This window comes from Phasianus colchicus, chromosome 2, assembly GCF_987193195.1.
Source record: "Phasianus colchicus chromosome 2, bPhaCol1.hap1.1, whole genome shotgun sequence".
In the NCBI taxonomy this organism is placed as follows: Eukaryota; Metazoa; Chordata; class Aves; order Galliformes; family Phasianidae; genus Phasianus; species Phasianus colchicus.
Genome location: NC_143437.1, coordinates 20,842,097 through 20,869,282, shown reverse-complemented (window position 1 = coordinate 20,869,282; position 27,186 = coordinate 20,842,097). Strand labels below are relative to the sequence as shown.

General features: G+C 38.0%; 1 protein-coding gene and 1 pseudogene across 11 annotated transcripts in view; one reads left to right on the top strand and one right to left on the bottom strand.

Moving 5' to 3' along the window:
• Positions 1 to 21,696, top strand: part of CENPF (centromere protein F) — a 65,390-nt gene extending 43,694 nt beyond the window's left edge. For 6 of the 11 annotated variants that reach the window (XM_090135043.1, XM_090135040.1, XM_031595776.2 and 3 more), the window contains 8 exons: positions 2,209 to 2,382; positions 6,265 to 6,380; positions 7,030 to 7,103; positions 9,906 to 10,070; positions 11,345 to 11,483; positions 15,983 to 16,244; positions 17,896 to 18,035; positions 20,900 to 21,696. The gene's annotated coding sequence lies outside the window, so the exon portion shown is untranslated. The other 5 variants (XM_090135041.1, XM_090135042.1, XM_090135048.1 and 2 more) reach the window with 5 other exon arrangements.
• LOC149918887 (spermatogenesis-associated protein 7 homolog) lies at positions 1,540 to 26,907 on the bottom strand (annotated as a pseudogene).
• Positions 26,908 to 27,186: the final 279 nt, after the last annotated feature.

The following is a 27,186-nucleotide window of genomic DNA, read 5'->3' as shown; positions in this document are numbered from 1 at the left end:
TAAAATCTACTGCTGTGTGCAAACTCATCCTTCTGGAAGGAATGAGTTCCTTCAATCTCCTATTAAACTATTCTCGGCTCTACCTGTAAGGCAATCAGTCTTGCAGGTGTTGACCTTAAAAATAAGCTCAGCATCCTTTTGTCAGATGGAAATTACGATTTTTTTCAAACTGAGGTGCTATTACTGTTTTTTTTTTTCCAGAAAGCTCACTTAAAATTACCTAAATTTCTGTTCAGATTTTTTCTCACTTTTGCTACCTACTGACTGTCAGCTGGATCAGCATCTAAACAGATACCAAAACACTGCTTCTTTCCTAATCATATCACTGTGAAAGACAAAATACCTTCCATGTTCTAATTATTTTATAATGTCTTTGATTATTATTTATTCAGTGTGCAAAACATATGTGTAACTCCCACATGCCTACTACTGGAGAAAGTGCAATGCTAAAAGTCAGCTCTGCAGATTTACAAAAACAAATAAGCAAATGTAGCCCATTTAAATGCTAAAGACTTGACAATTTCTTAAAATGCTCCCTCCTCAATCTGCTGTGTCAGTGTGAGTTTTAGAAGACAAAGACCATGCACCTGACTATGAACTCTTCTTGATTATAAGAACAGTTGAAATGCCTTCTTAAAATCAGAACCAGGGCAACAAGTCACTGGAACAGGTTGCCCAAAAGAGTCGTGGATGCCCTGGAGTTATTCAAGGTCAGGTTGGATAGAGCCCTGGGCAGCCTGATCTGGTGGGAGGTAGCTCTGTCCACATCAGGGGATTGGAACTGGATGGTCTTTAGGGTCCTTTCCAGCCAAAACCATTCTGTGATTTTATGATCCTATGGCGGACTCCAGCACAAAATCCCTCTCAAGGCTGGAATTAGCAGTCTCACTCCCTGCGTGGTGAGAAGCGTGGGATGAGTGCTTTTTAAATGAGTGCTGCAACTTCAATGTATAGTGTCTCCACTTTCAGTCCTTCTTATTACTTGTGCTGAGAAACAAATTCAAAACCTAGAGAGCAAAACGCTTTTGTTCACAAGGTGTATGTTGGACTGGGGCCTCCCCAGTCTGGGGCAGGCATTGAAATCTGTCTCTCCTATTTCATGGGGAATGCTTCAACCAATCTGGTATGATAGCAAAAACCCCAGTAATATCTCTCTTTGTGAATGACTTTAAAAGGAACACTGTATTTTCAGGCTTTTCAAAGAGCAGTTATAAGTATGTTCTCTGTTGAGGGCTCTAAGTTCTAGGTTAAAACAGGTAGAGGTTATTTTGTTCATCTTAAATAAGATGCCAGATTTGCTGCAGAGAGGACAGTGAATGCATGTGCGTGCCTGCCATTTTGTGCCATCTCTCCACAGATCACTTCATTCTCAACATGTGAGATTTTCAGATAAGCACTTTGAGGTATTTAATTCTTAACAGGAATCACATAGGGAGCCTTAATGTTGAACTCCGGAGTTTTACTCTGTTCTGGAGACCAAAATCCTAAAAGGAAACTATTAAAAAAGAAGGTTTTCTTACTGGGTTTATTCACAACCTACAAGTCTCTCTTGCTGTTCTTTTACAGAAAGTTGCAGTTGCAGCAAAAAAAAATTACTACGAGAAACATTCTTCATAAACAGGCTTTATATAATTACAGCCATTCTGCACACTAGGTATATTATCTACCTTTTAGAAACCTTGTTAGAATAATGCACAAAATCTTATAGAAAAATCTCTTTACCAGTCCTCCATGGCAAGCACCCTTCCTGCTGATTTTGTAGAATTAGTTTCTCCTTGCCTTGTATTAAAATGTTTAGCATTCAATTTGCCATAAAGTGTTGCTCAGCACTGATATACAGCACTTCTGCTGGAGTTGATAGTGTATTTTTTAATAGATATTTTTTGCTTACCTCATCAAGGTTATGCCTCTTACTTTTAATATGCATTTGAAATACATCCTCTAACGCCCTTAGAAATAATAAAAAATATCATCAGTCGTCCCCCCCGCCCCCGAAAAAAAAAGAAAAATGAAAATAAAATGAAAATGAAAAAAAAACCAACTATTCAAATGTCATATACTTTCAAATGAAAAATACCACTCAGACTGTCTTTCAGATCATTTAGAATATATCCAAACTTTTCAGACCACTACCAATTGCTCACTTTTATTCTGCAGAGAAATTAAGTTCCCCAAAAAAATAACAGATGATCATTCATATATTTTTAGTAAAGTTTATTTCAAAGGGAAGAGAACACAGCATCTAAAAACCTGTACCTGAACTCAAGAGGTTGGTCCATTCATCCTACAAGCCTAAGCGCACAAAGCCTTCAGCCTTGCAACACTGAGCTGGGTATACCATGGAGCATGCATACAACCCCTTGCTGCTGTCACAGCATTTAGGTAAGTATGTTTTATTTTGTTTGGTTTTTACTACTGAGAAAACACTTGTTTTCTGAAGGATACCAATCTTCCTGTTAATTTGGAGGCTGACACACAGCAGCTTAAGTCTTTATTTTATTTTAATGTTATCATCTTTTTAACACTATGGGCAGGTGGGAAGCTCAGCAACCTCTTCAATGTTTGTTGACACTGTGATGTCCAAAGTTTCTACTGTTCCTCACAGTGTAATCAAAAAATTCAAATGAAAACCTGCATTTCTAATTAAGGCAATAAAGGTCATCAGAAAACTGTTACTTTTAGAAGGAAAAAAGAAAGTTCTTACCTTTAACTGCTTGCTCAGAAAACAAATAAAATATCCATATAAATGGTTGCTAAAAACAATTTCAAAAGAGCCCTAGGGATTATCAGTAGAAAATCTTGGTGTGGTAACAGAATGAGTTTGATTCACACCAGGAGGTTAGTACCTCTCCAGCATCAAAGTACAGCACTTAACCAAGACAAAAGTTGTCTTGGGTTAAATTGAACGCTCGGGGTAAATTCTCAAAGTGCCTCCTATTTAAAATGCTGGCCAGGCAATGGCACAGAAAAAGGGGGCACAGTGTTGTAACTTTGAGCAGACCTTCAAATAAACCCATGGTCAGAAGACAGTTTTCTGCTAGAAATGTGATAGGTGGCATGGGAGCACATACAGATCATGAAACCAGAAAAGGCTGCTGCATTGGACACCAGCACTACTGAATACATTTGGCTCTAGTCTTTGTGCATGCATCATTAATTGACAGCACACATCCTAAAGGAAGCAGTTACTGCATTAATTCATTTTGCTCTTCTATGAGGGAGAAAGAACTCTAAACACAAAATCTTTTGCTGTGATACAGCTAAAGAAGAATCACTGTAACTCCATGATTTGTTAGATCAGGATTGACTTGAAACTGGAATCAAAGTGTTGTAACAATAACACTTGTCGCCTTACTATGTACAGGCATGAGACTGAGAATGGCGTCAGAAAATATGATATTTCCATGTTTCTACTAGAACTTACTGGGAAATACAAGGATGATTACAAGTATTTTCTGTTCAGTTTAAATAGTCTTCTGCTCAGTTTAAATCAGGAGTCCTAAAAAATGCAGTCACAAGAATATGCACCAAGCTAAACTGGCTTCAGATTTCATTTTAATCTCATTAAAAGCACCAATCATCAATTGAGTAACTGGTCAGTATTTTCTAGCTAAAATGAAAAATAAGAAATGCAAAGTACTTACTCTGCATGGTAACAACTTCTACTCAAAATGTCATTTGTAAGATCTTGAAGAAGAAGATACTCTTCTTCTCTGTACAAATACATAAGCTGTCAGCATCTTTCATTAGAATACAAAAAACACAAAGTTTACAATACAACCCACAGCAGCAGCAGTTTTATAGTAACTAAATTAAATAAGGAATTGGGCCAACATATTCAAAATTGATGAACCTCTTTACTGGGATGCATTTTTTTACTGTCTGGGTTCATGTTCTTTTAAAAGAGTGCTTTTCAGAGCTCTTTGGTCAGCTTCCTAATTATATTAATTCATTAATTTAATTTACTACATTGATTTCATTAACCAAAAGTATCTATACCTTTCATAGAAATCAATTCATGAAAAAGTGTCCCAATGGACATATAGATATCACAAAAAAATTACTCAGTTATTAGTTTAGTTATTATATATTTTGCCTACAGAAAGAGGGAACTGAGTGGCATGACTCAGCTTTTCCAATTTTCTTCCCAAGGAAAAAGAAGAAGAAGGCTGAATCTTGTATCCATAAAAGTAACTTCCACTCACCACATGTAGGCGTTGGTAAATGACTCTTGTGCCTTATTTTTAATTTTCCATCAGATTTCTACTTCTAACGTTTTGTTCTAAACTTAGAAACAGTTAAAAGGAACAAAACATATTTAACTTACTTTTCTTGTGGTCCTGGAAAAAGTCGCATTTCAGAATTGGGTATCCATGATTCACAGTTCTGCCACAAACAGGTAAAGGAAAAAAGTAGATTTTCTATTATATTAACATTTTATATTTCTATTCAGAGCACTGGGGGAAATGATTCGATTCTATAACACATAAAAATCACTGCAACACTATACAAAAGTGACAGGTCTGGTCATGTGAAATTAATGTCTAGAGTGTCAATCACTCATGTGAATAAAGAAAGAATATTTCTACTAGTTAGGTTCACATTAGCAGAAATGGAAAAGAGAAAAAACTGTGCAAACACTATGTAGGAAAGCAGAAGTTTTGGCAAAATGGGAAATATTTAGAGAGCTCATTTAAATAAGGTACCTTTTCCTTTAAAAGAATGTGCTAAATATCTATAAAAAATCAGACAGAAGGCTTGCAAAAAGAGATTGATACCGAAATTATCCTTGCTTATCAAATAGGAATGTGATTGAATTGTGATTGAATTTAGGACTTTCTTTTCTAATGTTTAAAGTGAAAGTCTGGTGGTTGGAATATGGTATGGAACAATCCAAGCTAACAGAGCTAGCACACATCGGGTCTGTGTGGCATACTGCAGTCTGACTGTAGGCTGAGTGCTTAGCCCTTTGCCTGGGTGTTTCTGGGCCCTAAAGTATTAGATCAATGAAATGAAAAGGCTGTAAATCAAGCAAAAGGTGAAATGACTGCAAAAATTGAGATATTGTTTTTCGAATTGCATAGTGCCTGATTTACATTTCTCAGATTTACGTTTCACTTGAGCTTTTCCTGTTTTGTTTGCAGAAGTCTTTGGACCCTATATTGCCACACATTAGATACCTCAGTTGTGATCTTAGCGACTGCTCTTAATGTATACTTCCCAAAGATGATGTAATTCATCTTTTTTTCTACACAAGCAGCACAAGTTTTGTGTATGAATAGTGGGTTCCATTCATTTTCTTTCTACCAAAGTGGGTATGCCAACCTCAACTGTCCACGGAGAGAAGTTATGTGAGCAAAGTCTCACATTTGTGTCTTCTAAAAAACTGAAAGATCAAAACCACAATGAAAACCAATTGTTTCAGCTTAAAGGGGTCGTGTTTGAAAGGCAAATTAGCTTTTAGAATTGGTGCATAAACAAAGTACCTGTGTGACTTTGTTTCCTTTTCATTACTGATATCTGCTGATTTGAGTGATAGTCTGTCAGAAGATGAGCTCTTTTTGGGGGGAGGAGGATAATAGTACCTATGCTTCAAGAGAAAAGGTTGCTGTGATGTCTTTAAGATTTGTGGTTGGTTTTTTTTTTTTTCTGTGAAGCAAAGTGAGTGTTTGTCAAGGAGGTCCCCAGAGTATGTTTTGTTAGAAGAGTTTTGAAATGCCTTCTTCCTGTTGTGACTGTTTAAATGCAAATGAGACTGTTGGGGCTGCAAAGCAGATGACCTGTCTTTACCAGAGGCAGGAACAGGATTCTGACACAAACTATGCTGAGCAGTCTTCCTTGCAGAAGAGGCTGGCAACTGAGTTCTCAAACTGAGCCTCTGAAAAGATACAGAGGGAGGCTGTTCTCTCTCTGTCCTGGAATAGCTGAGCAGATGTCAAATGCAGATGAACATTTTCCTACAGCAAACACCTCACCTGCAAGTTAAAGAACAAAATGCCCCCCAAAAAATCACAAAAGCAGTCTGGTGATGTCAGTGCCTCCTACAAACAGATTCAGTAAGAAGGAAGTTTAAGAACCAGTCTTCAAACTGCTTCAAGTGGTCTGACTGAGTTGCAGTTAGAAGGAAAGCAACACCGTCACTGCGCTACAGCTAGTTATTAACACGTCCCTTTTCGAGTTTCTTTTTCCTTCCTTTGTGCAAAATTGAGGTTTCTCATGACAGGTATTCCTAGGAAATTACAGAAATTCCTCTTTCCTTGCCAGGCCTCACAGAGGAAGAAGAGATTTTTCCTTCCTTGGACATCATCATTCTCATGGCAATCCTCTTTAGGAGCAGTGGGATGGCACCTTCTACTAACTCTCCTTATAGGACTATTCAGGTATGAGCTCCATCTTGAGAGTCTGAATTCCAGCAGAATCACTGTTATCCTCATAAATACCATCAGTGAAATCATGGTTTACCATTTTCTTACTTATCTCAGTGGAACCAAGGTTTTAAAAATCAAAATAATACAGTTGTTTGAATTTGGATGACCTGCTTCATAAACTGCGTCCCTGGTAATCTAGTGGTAAACACACTATAATCTCAACAAACAGAAAGTTTTACAATCTAAATATAGTCTCCTGAGGGACTTTCACCCCCAGAGAGACTCAGTACTATGGCAGAACAAAGTATTTTGGATAACACTTTGCATTGCATTGAGGTCCATAGGTAGAATTTGGTAAAGAAAGAAAGAGTGGCCTACTCACGCGACCACAAGGTTGCACAGTCTCTGATAAATGTCAGAATATAGAGAATTAGGATTGATTCCTTCAGTATCTTGCTTTTACCAATGAATAACATTCTAAAATTCAGAGGATACAGTCAAACAACATGATGTTATTGTATTTTGTTCAGAGGGAATTTGGTAAAAATCATAGGGATTTATTTATTTATTTCATATTGTGTACAGCAATTTTCCTAACAAGAATGTTGTCATATATGCCACCAAATTATTTCAGTAAATTCACTCAATTTTTGTTTTCCAGGCACCCATGTAAAACTTTGTTAAAAATTGTGCTTCAACATGAAATTGAATCCTATTTGTCAAAGGAACAAAGAGGTGACGTTGGGTTTGTGAATGTTATGTGTACACATAACATTCTAGTCATGTACTTGTGCATGACATACGCACATGTCATTGTAGATCTACAGTGTAGACCACGTATGTGTAAGAACAGATGAGAGTATAGCTGTCAAGTCTAGGAAAAAACGTGATTAAGTCATTGCAGCTTAGGTGAAAACTCAGTGGATCATAAAGGCACATACATTCATTAGTTTTAAGACAATGAAACTACGTGCTTTTTGGTATCTTCCCAGGCAAAACCAAGAGTCAAATATTATTTCTGCTTGACCAGACTATAAAAAGCCACAGTGCACAAGCCTGCGGTGTTACAGGCACTTCCCAGCACTTTGGACTGCAGCTGACTATGAAGAAGTTGGTCTCTGTCAGGTGACTTGATATTTACCTGTGTGACAAGTAGTCACACGCTGTCAGAATATCACATACCTTCTACTGGCCTAGAGAAACATTTCTGAAGTTGACTGATGTGGCATGAAGACCATGAATGAAATCTTTCTTGTATTTCTCAAAGGCTTGCATCAGTTTGTCTCTTTTCTGCTGATCATTATCTGTACAAATACAAATGTAAACACAACTCTTTCAAGTTAAATCAATGTTCAAGTCACATATTATTACTCTTTGCTCTTCTTCTTCCCACTGAAGACTGTTCTGTCTCCTCCCCTTGATGCCAGGTAGTATACAAAGCAGACAACCACTCCTCTTTATGGTTGGTTTTTGATGCTTCAGAAGCACACATCCGTATTTGAAATAAATGCAACCCAGGGCTTCATTATGTCACCCACATGGTAAGTAACAAATTGTGGAGGCATAACAGGGCACAATGTTTTGTTCCAATCTCCTGCCCACTCTTTTTTCCCTGTCCTAGAGAAGAGCTGATGCAAGTCAAAGTAGAAGAAAAGATGATGCAATTAAGTTTCGGAGATTCAAGCCTGACTGACCAAAGGCTGCCACTGTGGTCTGTGCAGACTTTACTTTTAAGATAGTGTGATTTCTGTGTTAGTCAAACAACAAAAAAAATCCGGAACAGACCTTTGGATCTTTGATTCTTACAAGAATTCTTGCAAGAACACTTAGAATAAGCATTACTATAGAGTCATAGAATCGCGGAATGTTCCAAGTTGGAAGAGGAAAGGATCATGGAATAGGGTCCAACTCCTGCCTCCACACAGCAGCACGCAACACTCCAACCCTGTGTCTGAGAGTGTTGTCTAAGCACTTCCTGAACTCTGGCAGCTCTGGGCCGTGCCCACTGTCTTGAGCAGCCTGTTCCATGCCCGCTGCCCTCTGGTGTAGAACCTTTCCCTAACCCCCTTGCCATTCCCTTGGGTCACACTGCTGTTACCAGGGAACAGAGCTCAGCACCTGCATCTCCACTCCCCTCTTGAGGTAGTTCTTTTAGTATCCTGGGACAGAACCTGTCTCACTGTAAATGGTGTTAGGCTTATCATAAGCAGTATTTTTTGTGTGTGTGTGAGTAAGCAGCTCCTCCATCTCACTAGTACTGAGACAGAATAATGCTTGTAACCCAGCAAAGCAGTATATGATTGCAGGTTTTCTTTAGAGGGGGAGATGTATTGCCAGGAGTTTAGTATTGCACATTTCTGAATTAGCAGAAGAGTTACAGGGTTTTAGTAAGTCTTAATGAAAGTAATATTTCATTCAGAAAATGAATAACTGAGTCTTTTTTTTAAAGCAATTAGGTGTTGCTCTAAATTGTTGGCTCCTCAGAAGTTTGTGACAGCTCTTGTATGAGGCACAACACCTTGTAAAGTTGAAAAAAAAACAGATATTTCATGAATAGCTAAAATGAAATATATAATCTCTTGAGGCATATAATCTGGCTTCCCTCTCTTGCATTGACGTGAATTCATAGCATCATCCTATTAAGAAAAAACATGTTGACAATACAAAATCCTATTTGGATGACTGGGAAGCAGGATTATACTACTCACTGGAACAAATAACAGAATGTACTTTTCCAATCACATTCGTGAAGAGATTAGTACCTTTCCTCTTTATCTAGGTTTGTTCAGGGCCCAACCAAACTTCTCCCCCCTCCCCCCCCAGATTTTGATTAAAGACTTTGCACTGTGCAGTCCTGTTAAAAATAACAGACAAGGAGCTTGATGTATTGTCTACACAATGGTACTGCCAGTCAGGATACCCGGCTTCTTTCGTAATGCTGTCAACAAATTGTTGTGAGGTCTTGAGAAAAATTGTATTGGTGCCTCCCTGCTCCTCTGCATGTGATGTCTGTTTGCATGCAGGTGAGGCAAAACAACAGCCTGTATTCCAGTCAAGGCTGAGCCTTCACCAAGCCATGCCAAGGGCAAGAAAATAAAATGTTCCAGGTCGGAGAACCACGGGTTTTAAACAGACATCGGCTAGTATTTCACTGATATTTTTACTACAAATATGGGTTATAAATATGCCACATGGCATTAAGCCTATTTAAACAAGTCCTATTCCACTGCATTATAGTTACATGTTTTGAGTAGTCAGCAAAAACTCCTTGGCCAGAATCTCATGCAGCAATTTTGCCTTTCTTTCCCTAAGAGACACCAGGTTTCATTTCCCCCCAGACTTTCAGGTTTTGTATGAGCCTCACTCACATGAGTCAAACTGAGGGGTCCTACACTACAGCCTAGTTTATTCAGAAACTTGTCTGCTAAAGGAATTATGTGCCTTCTCCCCTTTTAGCTCTAGTCTCTCCAGTTTCTCTTTCGTCGCTATTAGTTTTTCCTATTCATGTTTTCCCTGTGCCCCTTCTTGGGTTTGCAGGACTGCTGCATCATGACCACTTCCAACACCAGTTGTGCTTCCTTTTCAAGCCTCTTCTCTCCTGTATGTGTCTTCCTAAAATGACCTTGGTCTATGCTAACCAGGCATGCTCTCCAGACACGTGAACAAAAGGACTAGGAGTGGAAGATGTTCTCAGTTTTTCAGGTAACACTGTTGTTTCTATCCCAAATGATAAGCATATTTTTTTTCTTTTCATAAGAACAAAAATTAAGCATCCCATGCCTTCCACTCTCATATCCTTGCTGACCTCTCAGAATTGGCTGCATTTGATAGGTGAAACCAGAACACATTAATTGGGGATGTTGCAGGAGGGTTTCAGTTCTTAAAGTATGCTGTGATTCAGTGTTTTTCCTGAATCTGATTACAGGATGCGACTGTTTTTTTTTATTCCAACAAGAGCCAGTATCTCTTGGCTACTTATTTGCTGCTTCCCAGGCAATGCAATCACATGGCATGGCCAGTGCAGCAGTTATTTAGGCAAATGTATTCACCAACCTTCCTGTTAAGCTCATTTATTTGCTAATTTATCATGTTTCCTACTGTGGCGAATGTTATTTATCAATGCTTTTGTGCAGTTTTATTGGTGCTTTTACTGGTACCTGGTACTGATCAACGCAAAAGAAAGTATGATAAATAAAAGGGAGTTGATTGAAAGCTGGGCCTTTTAAAAATATAGCCTCCACACTGTTTTCCTGATATTCCTTGCTTTTTTCCAGCTAATAAAAAATCCTGTCTCTCTTTTGTTGCTGCGTAAAAGGCCCACATTCGTACTGAGCAGGCACAGACTTACTCAGTAGAAATGCTGTAACTGGTTAATCAGAACACAACAAATCAAAACATTCTTTTTTTGTTGTTTTTTAAGAAAAACCTTGTGTGTTTCAGGTCCACTTATATTTGTCCTAAATACTATGATGAGGCAGCAAACACCTTAGACTGATTCCACAGCTACCTTCATAAAGAGGTTATTTTCAGGTCTGAAATAGAACACTGTGGTCCAAGTATGAGGATGGGATACATAGCCAGAACAGCCTTCCACTAAATTGTTTACCAGATGTTACAAAACTCAGTGATTATAGTTAGAAACAGAATCAACACCTTGGCTCATGCCTTCATTTTTGACTCTCAGTGGGAGTTCTGGTTTACTTCCTATGAAGTTTTTTTAAAAAAATTGGCTGATATTTAACCTCTGATGAGTTTTGAAACAACAAGAAAGTTTCAAAGGACTATGGGGAAAAAGAACAGAGAAAGTGGTAAATGAACTCCAGGACTGTCAGACTGACAACAGTCCCAAGCATAACAACTGAATGGGCTGTTACAATGCTCAGTTGAAGTCAAAAATGTTCACCGAAAGATCTTCACGCCAGCTTGACAAGTGATTTTAATTATGGTTGAGTGATAAAAATATGTTTGTTTAAAAGACTCCTACAAGCTCCTTGGCTTTGTTCTGCAAGATATTTGGATGAAGAATTACAAGACAACAAAACTACAAGTGTTTACAAAACGGCTAACTGGCAGATCTGAAAATGCCGTTAGAAGCGAGGGCTCCTTCCAAGCCAGGTATTTATAACACAAGGATCACTTTTGATGTTGTGTTATTAGATTATTTCTTTCATTTATCTGTAAAAACATAAACTCTTTCCTCATGAAGGTTGAACAGTTACAGCTGGTGAACTTATGAGTTCCCTGGGAAAGGAAGTTACTCAAGGACAAAGAGAACAGGAGTCATTTACTGTAAAAAAATGATCTGCAGCATTCAATAACGTATATGTAGGCAAGCAGTATGCTTTTCAGCATAATAACTGAACATCTCAGTCCAAAAAATGCAGGATTTTACTTAAAGTCTAACCAGGCAATCAGTGTTGCTGAAAAACACTCCTATCTTTTGCTAGATAAACAGGTTCCTGTGTTTTTTCATGGTGACGGTAGCCAAAACTAGAATAATATCACTGTCTATAAAGAGTGGGAATCTGGAGCATAAGTACAGTGAACCTGTAGTGCAGTCTCTTTTGACGGACAAATGACAGCTGCTGAAGTTATGAATCCTATTCCAAAACTTTATGACTTAAACTGCACATATAATTATCAAAGCTGGACAAATTCATCTTGAAAGAAAGGCGTATGTCCTTCCTAGTTAGGTAAATTATCCTTTGTAACAGTTTAATGAAAGGTGGCATGTAAATAAATGAGGTTGGACATATTTCTAGCTCTCCTCTCCACTGACTCGGCAGACAGCAATGTGGGGAAGGAAGTCCTAGGGAGAAAATCAGACTGGATGACTGCAACAGTTTATTCTTTATCCACCATGGATCACTTTTCTGAAATTTTATTTTTCTCAGTTTTGGCTGCCATTGTTAATTTATGTAATCTCTGATTTTAGAGCAGTGCAATACAAAGAGACACAAGAACAGTTACAATATTCAGATCTATGGGCCAAATGCTGCAGACTGCACTAATAACACTTTGTCTGGTGTGGGGATTGCTTATTTTGGCAGTTCAGAGCAAACAATACCATTCCTTCAACAGAAACCAGCGACAGAGAAGGCTCAAATGCTTAGATTTGATTTCAGATGCTCTTTGCCTTACTAGCTATCATTGTGAAATGCCTATGTTGGCACATTAATCTACAGTGTGTGGGTGGTTTTTAAGCCCCAAAGCTCTAGTTCAGCATTATTTCTTTTCACCAATAGTTAAACTCTGTAACAGTATCAACTGAGAGAATAAAACATTATTTTCTAGAGGAAGAAAAACCTCTAAAATACCAGATATACTCACAAAACTCTGCTAAGTGACGCTGCCCCTTGCTGTTTGCCATGTCATTTTCAACCCATGCCAAATTCTGCTCATTTTGCTAAAATAAGAGCTCACACTGACATTAGCAGAAATTTCTCCATGATGAAGGCAAGAAGGAATCATCTCTCTGTAGATACCATCCAATCAGAATATTAGTAAACTTGGAACTTTTGGCTGTAACCAACATCTGCTGTGTGTGACTGGTTCTGCTTTATGAACAAATTCATGGACATCAGTGGAGCATTTGACACCATTAGTTTGTAGACTGCATCAAAATAAAGAACTCCCTCTCTTCTCTCAAACATGAGCAGACAGTGACAAGATTTGGCATTTATTTTACTTGTAATGGGAAAGTAATCCATTTCTTTCTTAATCTTTTAGCCAGTATAAATAAGACATAACCAACAAGTGAAATTCCCAGCTCTGTAAGTGCAACCCGTTCTTAACCACTAACTATTCACCATTTCCTTCATAAGCAAAGAAGATCCAACTCTTATACTCAGAGCATCTCAGCCCATTTCTCATCTGAAGTATATCTCAGCACATTTCTGTTATGAAAGGCCAGAACTCCCTCCCTCCTTCATGAATCAATAAGAACTGACAATGGTAATTTATGCCTGTGAAAATGTGGCCCAACAAAAGGACAAATCTAGCAGCATTTCTCTTGATTTTTGAAGATTCTAAGTTACTAAAAACTGTTAAAGCCTCTTTAGCCAAGATAGACTTTTGTCTCTTACCTGAAGCCAAAATGCAGCAAGTGAAGGGATGCTGAATTGCTAATTCTGCTTGATGCTGAGAAGTGATCAAGAACTTACTTTGGCAAACAAAATTTCATACAGCTTACATTAATGCAAGTGACTCTATATTTTGCGATTGAAAAACATTGTTGGTAAGCTGGAAAAACAGAAGCTGAAGACTCACAGCTATTTCCAAATCACTGACAGGGATATACGAACCTCTGGAGAGGTATGGGCAGGTTTTTTTTAACATCGATATTGTACAACAGGATTCTGGGAAGATGGGAAGCTGGAGTACAAGAGAAACAAGATGCTTTATCCCTGTTTAAGTATTGCTTGCTGAAGCATATTTCTTTCCCCTTTGGCAGTGGAATAGGAATGCAAAATTAAAATAGAGTCAGTGCACAATGGTTATGACAAACTCCTGCTCCCTGCATCCTCCAGTAGCTCCCACTAGTTTTGTGTTCCCCTTTTACAAATGCTGCTTTCAACAGCATTGACTCTGAAATCATTGGGAAGGATGCTTTTGTGATGAGTGACTGCAGTAGAACTTAGAAAACTATTCCTTTATTCCCAGCTCTGAAACAGGCTCCAGTGTGACCACAGGTACGATAATTAATCTCAGGTGTCTTAATTTCCTCACTGTAGAAGAGGTGATAGCACACATTTACTCTGTTCTAGCTGATGCATCTTTTGGGGCAGAAATCCCTGGAAGATGATCTTTGGGCCATACGGTGTCTGCCACAAAGGAACTCAGATTCCAGACAGATCTGCCAGCTGCATAGGACTGGAAGAGGGAGAAGAAAAATTTGTGAAGCACACTGCCCAGTAAATCACTGAAAGCTGTAGTCATACATTTGATATTTCCTTCATTGTGGCTCCCCTGGAATGCTGATATGCATGTTTCTTTTCTACAGACTGAAAAATGTATTATTAAAACCATCTCTCTAGCACTCCATAAACTCGCAGTGATAGAAAGTTGATGTTTGCATATATAAACACATTAATTTTCACTGATTGCTAAATGATCCATTCAATTGCCCAAGATTAGCAACAACTAGCATTTCTACATCTGTGAGGATGAAATTATGTATTTATATAATTGACTGTATAGAGTATTCACACAAACTCCAATCTTCCTGAGATAAAATGCTGCAATTTTTTACGCCTTTGAGCTGTTTGGAGAAACAACTTGTTCTTATTCTCAGATGTTGTGTTCTTGAAAGTCACAAAGAAATTTCATTCTAAACTGGCTAAAAACCCAAACAGAAATTACTATTTTGACTAATATCTGTCTCATGCAGAAAATTACATGAAGAAGAACACAAGTTATAAAAAGACCACTGTGTACCATAAAACACTTAAGTACTCTGTTGACAGATAGAGGTTTTGGGGTTTTTTCATTTTGTTTTGTTTTTTTTTTTTAAGAAAGATACCATTCCTTTTTCCTAAAACATGTGACTCCCTGTTAGAAGGCAGTGAGGCTTCTTTCTGCCTGTCTGACAGGGAATTCTGAGAAGTTTGCTGCCTTCCAGGAGCCAAAATGTGGGACATTGACAAGAGAGTGCCTCAGTTTGTCATGAGCATGGATTGCTATCCACTGTTGCTCTTTCATGTAGGCATGAATAACACCGGAGGCTGGAACATGGGCAGAATCAAAGAGGGCTATAAGGCCCTGGGAACTCCAGTGCCCAAGCTATCTTCTCTTCAATTTTGCATGAAAGAGGGAATACAGAAACAGACATATGATGCATATCAGCTCTGGCTACGTGGCTGGTGCTGGCACGAGGGTTTTAGTTTTTATGATAATGGGACTTTCTGTGAAGTTTATAACCTGTTAGAGATGGATGGGATCCACCTGTCTAGTACAGGCAAGGCAATTTTTGGCAGCAGGCTGGCCAACCTCATGAGGCAGACTTTAAACTAAATGACTTTGGGGTGGGGTCCAAAATGGCAATGCTCATACTATTGCAACCAACTGGGGAATATGCCAGGCCAACCACAACAGTGACAGATGTTCCTTAGCTGCTTCCCATGAGATAAGTCAGAAGTTCAACCTCCACAATTATGCGTACAGACATCGGGAACTTCTTGCATCCCTCAAGAGAAGCCTACATCCCCTGCTCCCTTTTCTTCTCTGATGTGCCTGTATACCAAAGGATGGGAAATAAACAGGAAGAGTAAGAGATATATATGTGCTCATAGAGCTATGATCTCATTGTGATCATGGAGACATGGGACGGCTTAAATGACTGACATGGATGGCTGTGCTCTTTTTAGGAAAAACAGAGCATCAAGGTGAGATAGTGGAGTTGCTCTTTATTTGAGAGAACAACTGGAATGTATCAATCTCTGCCTAGGGGGAAGTGATAAATGAATGGAGAGCTTATGGGTGAGAATTAAGGGGCAGACTAAAATGGGTGACACCATTGCGGGTGTTTACTACAGGCACTCACAGGTGCCTGTGATCAGGAAAAAGAAGTTGATAAGACCTTCCACAGACAGCTGAAAGTAGTTCTGTGATTACAGGCATTGGTTCTCATGGAGGGATGGAGGGAGAGAACTTCTACTACCCTGCTATTTGCTGGAAAACCAACACTGATAGACGTACACAGTCTATGAAGTTCCTGTAGTATATGGAAGATAACTTTCTAATACAGGTGGTGGTGGAAGAGACTATGAGAAGAGATTTGCTGCTGGATCTTTTCCTTATGAGTAAGGAAGGTGCTGGAATCAGTCTGGTTCAATATTTTCACCAGTGGCCTGGATGAAGGGATAGAGTGCACTCTCAGTAAGTTTGCTGATTATGTAAAGGTGGGAAGGGTGGCTGAAACATGATATGGTTGTGTTGCTACTCAGTGAGACCTGGGCAGGTTGGATGCTTGCATGCATCAGTACAGATTAGAGGCTGACCTGCTAGAAAAAGGGCCTAGGTGCCCTGGTGGACAGCAAATAGGCCATGAGGCAGTAGTGTGCCATTGTGGCCAAGAAGGAGTGGATTAAAAAGAGTGTGGTCAGCAGGTTTAGGGAGGTGATCCTCCCCCTCTACTCTGACCTGGTGAAGACACATCTGGAATTCTGTGTCTACTTCTGCATTCCTCACTTGGAATGGGAGAGCAGGAAGGGATTCAGAACTGGGTGAGCTGGTCCAGTGTGCTTCCCTGGAATGGTGGACTGAGGCTGTGATGGAGCCACAGAGATGAGCTTTAGTTAGGGTTTTTCAGAATTGCAGGACCTGCCAACTAATTATTTGGGTGGCTCATCTTCTTGCATAAAGCGTGGGTTACATTTGTGGGTTCCCTCAGTTAGGACTGGTTTTGATCAATCTTTCATAAGTGTTAAGTTTTTCCCAGTTTCCTACCAGTTCATTTGGGACAGTTTCATGTGTGTATCAGCCAAGGTTTCTGCTTCTCTACTGAGCTGATCAGCCACAGGAGATCTGACTCAAACATCACAATATCATAGAAATATTGTTTGGGAGAGAATTCTGGAACCTACAGGCTATGGAAACACTGTCTCATGCTTCCAGGCTTCCAAGAAATGTAATTCAGCTGTAGCTCTTAATCCCTTATAACTGAAGAATTTGGAGGACTTTCTGAATTCAACAGATAAGTTTGACTCTCAAACTTAATGTATAAATAAGTTTTTTTTTCTTTTTTCTTTCATCAGTATAAAAATGGATTATAATGGATTTATTTAATTTTTTTCCAGGATTTTCACATTTCCTTTGGAATAGGAATTTTTCTTTTTTATTACAAAGATACTTCTTAAAATCTGGCCTATGGTGGTTTCTGCAGTATAACTTAAGCTTTTTCTGTACTTGTTAGATGCTCTTTCTAGTAAACATGGCCTCTATCGACAATAAGAAATGTGAACATTCTCCTAGTCAGACATATTCAGTGTTGGGGTAGTCATGGAATTACCACTTCCACAGTAGTTTCATAAGTCATGCTACTCTCACAAATGGAAGGATGGTAGCATTTCTAATGCTTTATATACCATGTGTAAAAGTCATAAGAAGAAATTCTCATGTGAAGTTAATCAATGATGCTCTTACCAACTGTGACATTAGTAACCTCATGAGATTCAAAGCAGCAAAACTTTCAATGAACCACTAAATTTAAACTCATACTCTTTTAAACCCTAGAATTGAAAATCTAAAAAACACATGAAGGCATTCAGGAGGAAGCCCTACACGTTGCATGTTTCCAGTTCATCTATGCAGTTCTTAACCTAAAGAACAACAGTACAGACAGCTTGAGAAATGGTTTGTTTTAATAGTGTCACAAAGTACTTTAAATAAAACGTTTACATTTTATTTAGTGTTTTATCTGCAGTGTGTTTATTTCTAAAATGAAACAAAGCACTGTACACAGTATTTTGTTCTGTCTTTTCAGGATTAATCTCTGCAGGTGTTTGAGGCTTTGTCTTTATTTTAACAGGTTTGCAGACACCTGCACCACTACCAAGTGACCTGGGTTTTCTTCTTGCAGCTGACTGGAGAACTAAGTGCTTGCTGTGCAACACAGATTGCATATTTGGAAAACAAGTCTATATCTACATGACTGTATGGATTGAACAGGTAGGATATTATATCTCATCAGAATGTGTGGCTGTCAAAACTGCTGTGCATGCTGATAAATTTCAAGGTTTTAAAAGCACACTGTAAACAGCAACTAGTAATAACAAAAGTAGGAATGGTTGTGGGAAGGAATTCTACATGAAAAGAAAAAATGTGCAATCTTCAACTAAGCAGAAAATTAGTTTTGTCCTCATGTTATTCTAGCAGGCTGGCAAAACAGCCTTCATTTATTTTGTCTTTTAATATGCAAATGATAAACAGAAGCCTATATTTGTGGACATAAAATCATTTTATACTGCACAAATGATTGCACATTGACCCCATTAACAGTGACTGTACTTCCACTGTGCTACTGTTCTGCTTAACACTTCAGAAGACATAAATTCTTATCTATCCACTGTGACTTCTAAATTCTGAGTTTTTCAGTGACAAAATTTCTTTTGCCAAGACAGATATTTCTGGAGCTAACCTATCCTTTTGTGAAGATAAATGTTAAATGACAAAAGTGAGTCGCTTTCCTTAGCAGAATGCTGGTATATAAAAGATACAAATGATGCTGAATCCTCATTTCCTCATGTTATGGCTTCTATGTACAGGAGCCCTGTACTCATGTGGGCTTTTAAATAAACAGAAACCACACACAACAGTACATTCCTGATTAGCTGTACAAGAGAAATGATAAGCAACTATTATAAGGAACATAGATAATGTCCTCTTGATCTTCTCCAATAAATGAGTTTCTGTGCCTTGTGCACCTCTGTGAGATCACCTTCCTTTAAAATATTAAAATCAATCAAAAATACTAAGTTTAACATGCTTATATGAAAGCCAGTGCTGAGGAAAGACTAATGTGATATGAAGCATGAAGTTTTTAAAAACAAGCAAAATTCTCATTATGTGATGTGATTCTGGACTTTTCTCTTGCTTTTCTTCACTGTCGATCTTTTGTGATCCATTTTTCTGAATATTTAAAGGAAAGAGTTACTTTTTTCTTCTTGGGTGGTATGTATCTTCCTTAAACAATTGCATCTCAATGTTGTCTTTGAGCTATCTTTGTTTTCAACTGCATTATGTGTATTCTACCCCAGTAAGAGTGATAACCAACTGCAGATCTCTGATAACTGATAGATATCCACTCTGCGCACATTCTTAAAAAGCAGGAACTTTCACTTTTCTTGCTTTAAAAATTTGATTTTAAATTGTAGGTTTTCTGTGCAGAAATAGTGTATGGTCCCATATATAGCATTTTCCAACAGAGAAGCAGGATATGCCTTAAAACCAGGTGAATGAAGAAATGAATGAAGAAATCTGAACACGTTTCACAGTGAACTCTGTTTTCAAGGAAAGGGATGAATGTATTGCTGTTCAACGTTCAACCATGTTTGCTACCTTTCAAAAAACAAACGATACCGGAGACTCTGCTTAAATGTTGGGTACTGCAGGCTTCAGCCAAGAGGTGGCGTTAAGATGCAGTGCAATGTTGTCTTAGCAATAAAATATTATCTGCTTTAACAGTAGTATGCCTGATGCCTAGAGGTACACAGAGAAGTTAAGGAAATAGAAAATACACTGTAGGTGAGCAAAGGAATTCGACAGGCCGTTGGTCTGAGTTGGGACTGAAAAACTAGAGTAACTTATGCCTTAAGTAACCACATGTAATGTATACCAAAGATTCTTACACTTTGCAAATTAGAATGCAACTGTGCAAATGTGAACCAGCAGCTGGATATAGCTACTATTTTAGATATTAGGTAAAATACTTAAATGCTTGAGGGATTAGAACTAGGTGATCTTTAAGATTCCTTCCAACCCAGGCCATCTTATGATTCTGATATTATTATCTTAACCGTACTTGGAGTGATGCATTTTCTTAGGCATGCCTCCTCATCATAAAAAAGACTAGTATTTACAAACCAAACAAATGAAGCCAGACTTAATTTGAAAACAAAACTATACTCACATTTAACACTGGAATGCAAACTCTTTGGTGCAGATGAGTCAACAGCAGCTGTATTAACAAAAGAAGGTTCAGTCCACTGAAATGCTAATATTCCAGATAGTCTTACAAAAAAGGGATACAGATGAAACTGGTGATATCAAGGTGTTGAATTCCTCATAGAAATATGGTACTGGTATGCATAATGTTAGCAGGTCTGCAAGCCATTGCATCCTATTTTTTTTTTCCCTAGTCATTTATACTGTTTTTTGTCTGTTTCCTGCAATTATCTTGCCCAACAGTGAGCTTCCAAAACCTAGCATAGATGAAATATAATCAAATCAGTTGAGTTACATTATATTAAGCCAGCTGAGGGTTTGAATCCTTGTCTTCATCTGAGTGAAAGCGCCTCATAAGTGCTGTTGTTCATTCAGTATTAAACCTAGGTCTGAGTTTTGTGGTTGTAGACCATGTTTACTTTGGTATAGAAAGAAGAATTAGTGCAGCTAATGTTATTAATGTTTTTTAGTTTATAAGTCAAAAAAAAGCTGTGTACATCTTATTTCAACATCAGTTGTTAGTCAGAAAGTACTTCAGGAATGACTAGCACGGCTGCTATCAATCATCAGAAACTCCCAAGTGATGGTATAACAAGGAGATTCAGGTTATTCCTAGACTGAAGGGTATCAGTTCTTGATCACCTGTCTATTGGTAGAAGTTATTTGATTACATGATTACATAGGCATTTTTGTACACTGTTTTCTGTTATTTGGTCATTTGCATTTTCTTTGCAAATGGTGAAATCAAGTGAGTTTCAAGGAACAAAGCCATGTCACTGTACTGCTGCATGCTCTTCAGTAAGTCGTGTGTCTGTATGGGAGATGGTACGAATAGTAATGAAACTGCATGTCTCATTGCCTATACCTAGAGATAACTGCAATATATGGAGAAAAACTATTTTTGACTGTGAAGGAAGAAGTAATCACTCAGAAGCACAATACTCCAGTTGCATTTGAAGGACACTGACTCCATTTTCATCCAAAACACTTCAGTGATTACTGCTACATGTCACAGCAAATCAGAGCTTGTACAAGTGCGCCAAACAATGTTTCAGACATGCAGGACTAGCTACTGATTGGAGTGAGGCCAAATAGACTGTATTCAAAAAGCAGCTCTACTTTAAAAAAAAAAAAAGTGAATATTTAAAAGGGCACTGGAGAAGGCCTCTAAGCAACCCTGACTGCTATCATCTGCTACAAGGATATGGAGCAAGTGACAACTCAGCACTTCACCACAAGGTTTGTACAGGCCTTGATCTCTTTGCAGAATTACAGTTCTTGGTATCTATGAAAGTTCAACTCTGCAAAGAGAACCTGACTGGAACGATGAAGCATTATAATAAGGAAAAAGGTTTTTTTTAATATTAGAGGTTCCTGCTCTCATGCTCTAAAGCTAACTTTGGAGAACTATAATTTCAGATGGTAAAATATAAGAATTAGAAATTTTAGCCACTGGAAATTTTGACTGGCATCTATGCTGAGAAGACCTTTCCAGCTTAACTGAACTGTGCTAGAGACATGCGAGACTGACCTGTGAAGAAAACCAAAAACCAAAAAACAAACCCAACTGAAATCTGTTTTGGAACAAAGCACTTGGCTTCTTTTATGCCAAGAATATCTTCTGTGTATTTTCTTTTCAGCTTTAAGAATGTAATAAACAACTGAAGAAACATCTTTGAGTTGTTTTCTTTCTTTTATTTTTCAATCTTCACTCTTGTTTTAGGCTTTGCCAGTTGAAAATGACACAAATTTCAATTATATATGACAATCTTTGCTTTACTTAATTTTTTTGTTCTTAATGCTTTATGTTTATGAGAAATGCACTATGATTTGAGTTCTGCATTCCTTAGAGTTTGCTATTTCTGTGATATTAGCAAAACGAGAGTAAAAGTCACTTAAGAACAAGAGTACACAGCAGCAGTCCAGCCTCCAAACCATGTTATGAGTGGTAAGGTGATGAACAGTACCAGGGTGAAGGTACTGCAACTTCTAAATGTTGATTCTGATACAGTGGTAGAATAGTTCACTGGATTTGTGTTAGTTAGTCTGAGATTGCTGAAAATGACCAGTCTCTTGGCAGAAATAGCAGCAGCAATCTGATCTAGTGTTCCAAAGCTGTATGTTTCTGCGAAGCTCACTGCGTGTTTTTAAGTGAAGTTTGGTTAAAATGGCTGGGAGCCTAAAGACTGGAAGTCTTGCAGTAATCTAACTACAGATACAAGCATTCACTTCACTTGTTTTCATCTGCACTTCAAGCACCAGGAACTTTACACAGTTCCAGGCAACCAAGAGAGGACATTTTTTAAATTCCAAGTTCTCTTTAAAGCTGGAAACTATTTGCAGAAGAGAGGGTGTCTGAAAAGCTTTCTCAATTATAAATGTAAACTACAGGAACTTCCTTCTAGGTTCTCAGGACTGATGCTTTAACTTTCTAAACCTCTAAAGCTATAACTTCTCTTATTCTTCCAGGGGGCTATCTCAATTAAACAACTACCTGCCCTAGATCTCATTTTACCTTTCCTATTATTTCGACTGACATATACATCTAAAAAGAAAACACTATTAATATACATGCAGAGAATTAAATAATTTTTCTCTTGCTGAAATTAACTTGTCATTTTAGTAGAATGATTTGACTATGCATACTTCACACCTCTTAACAGCTGGGGTTGTTTCTCCTAAAGCAAGGTTCCAATCAAGTGGTCTACATATCTCCTCTTTTACAGCATGCCGTGTTATGTCTCAGCTTTAAATTCTGCTACATCTCTTGAGTTAATGAAGGTGAGAGTGAGCAAAGAAGGGGGAAGAAATTTATCAGGTAGTCAAAAGTAAAGGGCAATCAACATACCCTGGAATGTGATTTTATCTTTCAACTGCATGGATAGAATCATCACTGAAGAGTGAACATACATTTGGCAGACAGTTTCTTGTAGTGAGCAGCCATATGATCTCAAATGATATGCTGATTGGAGAGCTTGCAGGAAGATCCAGGAGAAAAAACTGAAAAAGCAGAAGTCTTAGCCCATCCAATGGGGCAAGAGATGTCTTTTAAATTGTTTTTAAAGCATTAATAGCTTAAAAATTACTCACCTTTTGATTGCGACAAGATCAAGGCAATATTCTTTAATTTCTTTCAGGAAGTAAGGGTAGCACAAAATATAACATAAAAAGTGGTAAATTATTGTCATTTTGCATATTTTTGAATACTTGAGAACTATTACTTGCAGAAAGTAATATACAAGCTTCATTCAAGGATAAGTATTTATTTGTTTTTAGTTTTAACTCTGAAGGGTGGCTGAGAAAGATAGTTGTATTTCAAGATGTTTCAGAATAAAAACATCATTTCTGGATTCCTTCTCAAATCACTGGATGGGATTTATAGATAGAAAGTTGCTAGCAGATAATATTAAAAAAAACAGAATACTTGAGATAGAAAGCTAAGGTGCCTTTCACCTTTGATTCACAGATGCAGAATAGCTCTTTTAGGGAGATAATCAGCCTATCCAAACTATTCAGATTTGGCTTTCTGACACAATGAACTAAATGTCTGTTTCATCCTTCACATCCATAATGTACAATTTCAGTTAATGACTTAGCTTCAAAGTATGTATTTTATTTTGAAAAAAAGAGGTGATTTTGTGCTGAGAGTCTGGAATTCAATCTTCCCAACCTTGATTTGCCTGCTTTCTTGCTGTGTTGCCTTACTTGCCTAAATCACTGGCCTATCAAGTGAGACAGCACTACAAACTGTTTTTCACAGCCAGAGGGTTCGACTGCCTCCAATTTATTTTGTCATCTTTTGGACAAGCACCAGAACATGGAATAGGACAGAACACCTAACGCCTTATGTATTGCTTCATTTAGTATTATTTAGTAATGTGCTCTGACAAGGGACTGGGATGGAGCCCAGCTTTCAGCAGCCTGTCCAGCTGCAGCTTCGCATCCCACCAGAACCAGGCATGGAAAGGTGATGTTACTTCCACTCCAGAACCTCTCATTCTGGTTGTTCATCAAGCGTGTGCACTCAGTCTGAATGCTTACACCATGCCGCAGTGCAGTGACACGAAGAGAAACTGTGACTCCATGTTTGCTGTAAACAACGGACAACTTGGTGGAAAATGCTGCCCAAATCACATTTATGTCTTTGTCACCATGAAATTCAGCAGGAGTTTTGATATTCAAAGCAGAAAAATGTAAAGCTCACAATGCTTCCAAACATGGGCGTGATGATAGTAGCAGACTAAAGAAATCAAATGGTTAAATAAGTAATATTCTGTTTCAAAGCTTTTATGTACTTGATAGTAACAGTTCTTCACTATCCAAACTTCAAGAATGTAATTTTTACATGAATTTTACCAAAGGTGCTGCAACCTCCTGCTGACAAAAGTATCTGGAACAAACTCTTCAGTAATAACCAGTGACATTTCTAGCTGGTGTGAAGTGGGACAGTTCTGCTGAGTTCAAGAAATGCCAATATCCTAAATCACAGCAATGAGAGGCTCTTGCCACTAAGGAAAAGAAAATAATATTTTGGGAAAAATCCCAAATAATTCCTTGATTGGTAATGACAGCCTGGATTCAATATATGCAGTTAAAAAGACAACATGACAGAAGAACTGTGTGGTGATCCAAACAATATCCGAGGATTAAAAAGGGATGGAAAATCCATTTATAAAAGAACATTCTTCTCAAAATAAATTACAGCTCCAAATTTAAAATGCCGAAGATGTACAAGGCACTAGTAGTTTAATCTAATTTTTTGTCTTTCATATAATCTAACTCTATCTTGGGTCCAGACAATTACTAACATTGTGCAATAAGTGGTATTGTGGTTATTCCTATGTAAGAAAAAAAGAAAAGCAAGTTCTTTTATTTGCCAGAGACATTCTGTTGATCTTTGGCAAATCATTTTGTCTTCTTGTGTTTCAATTTCTCCTATGAAAAGAGGACATAAAGAGCACATCTGTATCTCGAAGGACACATTTTAAGGATAAGCACAATAAAATGGGAGATAAAGTTCTCATCAAAATACCCCTAACCTCCTAGAAAGGGTGCTTTTATATGAGCTCACTGGCAAATTCAAACTTGTAAACAGATTCTTTTTGTTTTCTTTTCTTTTACATCTTTGAATAACTTTAATTTGAGGGAAGCATTAAATAGAATAACTCCAGGAATTTTAGTAACTCTTTATGAGGCTATGCCGATGTCTGCATGGGGAAAACATGTCAGGTCAAAGTAAAGCAGTCCTTCTGAGTGCTGTAAAGGCAGGCAGAGTGCTCAAGCCTATGTTTGAAAACAGTCAAATTTCAGTATTCACTGTTGTCTTATGTGGGACTGATCCACATGCAACCATTAGCAAGCTGCTATACCCAAACTTTAACGAATTTCAACTTTTTCTATATATGAGCACAGATCTGTGCACAGAAAATTGCCTGCTTATGAAAATCTTCCTTTAACTGAGCACTATTGTATCTTAAAGATATTTGCATCTTGCTTCTCCATGAGGAAAGATTGCCAGGAAACACGAGTCCAAGAATGAGATACAAAGAACAGTGATAAGTCTCTCAACACTGATTCTTTTTATTTCCTACTTTTTAATGACTTCCCTTGTAATTTATTATCATCCTTAATATGTAGTTGTATGATGACTAATTGACTTAGGTTTCACTGATTGAACTGCAACAGATTACTTCTGCAAATCATGTCTGGAGAATATATCATGTCCAGAGGTATAATGTCATACCATAAATCCACTTGTAGCAGTACTAAAGTTTGACTGATACACAATGACAGTGATAAAACATGTCCTTTCTATGTAGCTGAAAATCAAAAATATGCTTTTGAAAAACACAAGAGGTGACATTGCTAGACCAGCAGACTGCTATATATGAAAGCCTCTACTTTTTGAATTTTATAGGAGGAAAAGCATGTTCTCAAGAACACACACACTGTTTCACTCTTTAAAAGGCTAACATAACTGCAGTGCTGCAATGCTGCCAATAGATTATCCCATGACTAGCTGCTAATTCTTATAATTGGAAATCTCATATGTAGGGGACAAAGCCACATTTAAGTAAAATAAAAAAAATAAAAATAATTAAAGCCACTCCTTAAAAACCTTGGAAAAGTTTTGAAAATACCAAATTCTTAGTCTAGTATTTCTATTAGACATCTCTGCATCATCCTTGGCTTTGCTTTTGTAAACTGACAAAAGTATCCTCTAGCACTACAAGGAAAGAACTGTTCAGTACCATAAACCATAGTTCACTGTTGAGGTCCTGCATTTGTTTGTATCTGCCTCCTGCCTAATTCTGTATTTAGAGCCTAAATGTGGAGAGGAGAGGGACCACCTCTTTGCTGTGTTTAATCAGGAAACTGATATGACACTGCAGTGGTGAGGGCACAAGATGGTGCCCCAAAATGCAGCAGCCCCTAGGTGTAGAATGGCGTGCAGAATGGCGTGCTCTGGCTGCAGCTGGGCTTTATCAAGGGAAAGACAAGGAACAAATATAGGGGCGAGCAGTGTGCCAGCATCTAAATAAGGTCTGAAATCATATGGATCTTGACAAGGTACAGCAGAACACCATTTCCGAGAAGAGAAGCTTCAGGCAGCTGGACAGCTTTCTAGTGAGTCTTGGCAAAGATCCTGAACACAAAAGTTGCTCACCTGAATTCAGAAGATGGGACTTCTGTAGTAACAAGTGTTAGAAGCACTTTTCTTCAAATACAGTCGGTTCTATAATATGTTTATCTTTAAGAATCTCATAATATTCAAACTCTTATTCCAAACTTGCAGCAGTTAGACACTTTTCAAGTAATAATTTGAATACTTACGGCTACTTTTGAGACTCAAGTGTCCTCTGAAAGTCTCCATCATGGAGTACTTATGTGTGGTGATAACCTTGGAATCTTGATAGGAAAGGACAGTGTATTGGTGACATCTGAAGTAAGCAGTTAGAAGTATTGTCATCTACTGGCAGGCCCTGTGGGGATTACAGGAGTCGCCTCATGGACAGAATTCTTCACTACAACTAAGGCAGGTACAAAGCGGCTGAAACATATGAGTCTACTTTCCCTGCCAGATTAATTTTGTTTGTTTTAATTCCTATCAAGTAGTGTGACCCTCTTGACCAGATATTCTGAGCAGATATTCTCT